The following is a 4,359-nucleotide window of genomic DNA, read 5'->3' as shown; positions in this document are numbered from 1 at the left end:
GACAGCTCCAACGTGAGCCAATTCATTGCTAGTTGGTGTGGGTTTTCTTTTTTTTAAAGAACATTATTTTATCAAATGGATTTTCATACACTAATTAACAGTATTTTGACAGCATTTGTGTCTAGAAGACAGATTATGTGACATACTACTAAGCAACTGAAAATTAATGGCCAGATTTTTGGGAGAGGGAGGAGGCATGGTAGGAAGCGGCCTACACTGCATTTTGGTTGACAGCACTTGCATGTAGTTTTAAATATTGATTTGAAAGTTCTGTCTTGATTGTCCATTGCAGTTTACAGTTTGATTTGTGAGACAGGAGGCAACGCTAGCTGGCCAGGGTTCAGTCCCACTGGTTCTCTAGTGTAAGCCACTCATCTTTTAGTGATGCTTGAAGAAGAGCTTTATGGCCATTTTACTGATAGTGTGTTGCAAATTTAATCTGTCTTTCAGCTTCGTAGGGGTGTAATGATCTAAGTAACAAGGTGCTTAAAAACACCATCTATCTATACATGAACATAATGCCCTGTTTCTGGGGTTTAATTGCTTTAGTCCATCATGCCTGTAGCTGTGAGGTCGTTGTTTTACACAATAAATTGGCGTGATGCCTCGCTGTTGACAGAGGTTCTGGTCATTTACTAATAGAGGTAAACCCATTACTCGCTGCGTGCCCCACCTCACCAAGCTGGCCCAAGGAGCACCGTCTGCCCTGAGCCAGGCTCAGGGTGTGCTGTAAAGAGATGGGAAGAGAAGTGAAGGGCAAGAACACATTTGACATCATGCACTAAAAGGAGAGAGATTGTGCATGTTCTGTGTATGAAATGGTATCTGTTTTGGTATGCAAGGAAAGCAGGTTTTGAAGGGCTCAGATTTTCTGGGCAGTATACAATGCCTGGGGAGGAAGAGTAGAAGTAGCCTGCTGTTATTGCGATGATGGAAATAAACACATGCTGAAGCTCTAGATCCAGGCACCTTTATATTAAGGCCTGTCCAGATCCAGCAACACGATTGTCTCCCCTGTTTAAACAGTAACAGCTCCAGACCATAGTCCTGGGTCAGCTGATTGCTTCTGATTCAGTCCCAAACTTGTCATTCTGTCAGAGGTTTCATCTTCATATCCTCAGCTTGATCTAGACTCTGCAGCAGGTTAGAAGTAAGCAAGAAGAGAAGTTTGCAATCACTCTTGAAGCTTCTTTTGCAATGGGCAAAAGGGCTGTTTCCCTGGTGCCTGCTGTCCTAGGTGAGACACCAGTTTCAGCAATGAACAAAGTAATATGAAAAGTGACAGGGAGACTTACACCTCTAAACTGCTGGGATGGAATGAGGTCAAGTTTGGCAAAATGCATTATATCAGCTGAAGAAATTCTCTTTTCAAACAAGACTTGCTGGGCACACTGTTTATGTGTTCTACCCTTCCTCTTCAAAACCTCCACTGAAAGGCTCTTTCTGTATCGGGGCTGTGACGGAGATATTCAGGTATGTTTCTGCAATAAGCAGTATAAACGCATATTGTCTTTTACCTATATTTGTAATGCAACTCGGTATGTTCTCAATCATCTACAGCTTGCTGCTACTCAAACATACCAGTGATGATCTGCCATAAAGCAACCATCAGAATCTATCTTTTTAATGCAAGAAATACCTATTCAAAGACACGGAAATGTGAACTTGCAAGAATTGATAGAAGGACTGTGATGCAGGACTCCTTGGTTCCTTTAGGAGTGTTGTAAACCCATATGTATTTAGAATACATTGTTACTAAACATTAATGACAAACTTTGGAAGCATAACAAATGAGCCTTTACGAGTTTCCTTCTTGTGACAGATTGGAAACAGGTGGATGTGTACATGACAGAAAGAGGTGACACCATATTTTTATAAAATATATTTGCTTCTCTTGAAATTACTCCAAGACACAACAAGGTGTTAAAGACACCTGAAACTTGGCACGTGCAATCATTTGTTATCATAATAATAGTAAATAGATTTGCTTATAAAGGCTTCCTGTCCCTACAAATTGTTCCAAGCTGTTCCTGTACCAGTACAGCCAAGTACCTAAGCAAATATTTGATTTGTACCTATGAACAGTTTTACTGAAATCATGTCTGAAGTTCTGAATGTGATTCTCCCAAGCATGTGTTAGTTGACTATACAAAAAGCAAAAATCAGATTTATATATATGTGTGTATACATATATACACACATCTGTACAAAAGACGCTGATTTATATGGCCACCTGCTATCAGTTAGGTGAATTTTTGAGCGTTACTCAATTGTACTGGACTCCAGCCACCCCCAGCTTCCTTAGACACACCCACCGAAATGTACGTATAGGTCGGTGAATTGAGAAGGCAAATCTGTGAAGTCCATCACTCACGTGACATGATGGATGACAAACCTGTGGTGAATACTTATAGATACGTAATAAGGAGACAGCCGTAGGAGACAGCTGATTTTTTGCAGTGTTCAGAGATAACTGGGCTGTAGTTGGCAGACAAGTAAATATTGTATATGTGCAAAGAAACAACACCGTCTGGAGCGTAGCTTTTGACTTGGAGACAAAAGGATTTCTTGGTATCATGTATTTTTGATCTTGTAGACGAGAGTGGTTTTGTGTAAAACGTAGTCCCCAAAGGAAGATGCATAATGATATTATGTGAAAGGATGGGAACACATATTGTCTTTATTACTAGCTTCACTAACATTGTCCTTACTAAACATAAATCTGCTGATGTGAACTGAACTCTAAGAAATCACAGTAAATTATACAAGCTGCAGCTAACTGTCCCTCATCTTTCCTAGGGCGTTAACTTACTTGTTGTTATGTTTCCACGCTGGAAGTGGCATATGAATTAGGGTGATAGCTGCTCAGCGCTCAGTGAGATGTGTAGAAATTGGATTTGAAAGTAAGCATGTTTTCTGCTCTGAGTTTCCTCCTATGGCTGAAAATGTGACCAGCTTATATTTTGCTGTGGTAAGAAATTGTACCTGTAAGAATACAAAACTCCAAGTAGTTTCTGTTGCTCCTCAGTGTCTTTGGTCTTAATGATGCGTGTGAGGCAGTCCTAAATGCCAATATATAGGAGTTTTTGGACATCACAGCTTCACATCTACTTTCCAGCTCACCATCTATACACTATCACGTCCCAAGTCTGTGCAGCTCTGTTCAACAGGGCAATGCCCTGCGTTCTGTTCCCGACAGTGCTGCCACTAGTACAGCTTGGGGTTGGCTAGATGATGGAGTGACAGCACTTTTCTGCTCTTTGAGAATAAAAATTGCAATTACTGAAATCTACCACCAGAGGGAGCTTTTGGCTTGCTGACATTAATAGGCAGACTACACCAACCCGTGCTTCATCTCTGGTCTTGTAATGGGAAGTTTTTAGAGGCATGAAATTACTCTTCTTTAGGTAACAGGAGGAGAGTGAAGAATCGAAGTTCACATCACTGATGTGTGTGTGAGTGTAGACATAAAACTGGGTAGATTTAGATTGGATATCAGGAAGTTGTTCTTCACAGAGAGGGTGGTGAGGCACAGGAACAGGTTGCCCAGAGAAGCTGTGGATGCCCCATTCCTGGAAGTGTTCAAGGCCAGGCTGGATGAGGCTTTGAGCAACCTGGTCTAGTGGAAGGTGTCCCTGCCCATGGCAGGGGGGTTGGAACTAGATGGGCTTTAAGGTCCCTTCTAACCCAAACCATTCTATGACTTTTATTGCACGCTTGGTCCCGTGACAACTGTCAGGGCAGCTTAGCAAATGTAAAACTAATGGCAACTTGGGGGGGAGCTGGTAGGAACAGGATGACTTGTATCTACAAAGGTCTGATAATGGTTCCTTTGATTTTAGCTTGGTCTCTCGGTATGACCCAGAGAGCCAGGGGCATTTTGTGAAGGTTGGAAGTGCACTCAGAGTTGAGATGGCTGAGTGGGGACCTAAGCTGTGCATTTCTCCTTTGCCATGAAATTTCGGGCATAATCTTGCTTAGGGAATAAGCTTTTGGTGTCCACTACTGAGATGTAACATATTGCAAAATATTTTTTAAATATATGTGATCATATCTTCCTTCAGATTTGAAATACTCTTTTGGATCACTCTGGATTTCTTAAGTAGAAAACCAGCTTCCATGGAACGGACATGACTTTGCAGGAATTTTCGTTTTGCTTCCCATTTATCTGCTTGGTAGAGCTTGGAATATATTTTGCCTGATGTCTCATATTGTTTGTTTGAAAGACACCAGCCTTGGCTCGGAAAGAACAGCAGGTGGGTTGAAGCTCTGAAGCTGCTTCTGGGATGCGTCATGACATGTTTGCAGGCTTCCTGGCTTCTTTCCTGGGTGTATGGTGTTGCAAAGAGGATATTGGGC

The sequence above is a fragment of the Eurypyga helias genome, unplaced genomic scaffold (assembly GCF_000690775.1).
Source record: "Eurypyga helias isolate BGI_N326 unplaced genomic scaffold, ASM69077v1 scaffold4162, whole genome shotgun sequence".
Taxonomy (NCBI): Eukaryota; Metazoa; Chordata; class Aves; order Eurypygiformes; family Eurypygidae; genus Eurypyga; species Eurypyga helias.
This window is presented reverse-complemented; position numbering follows the sequence as displayed.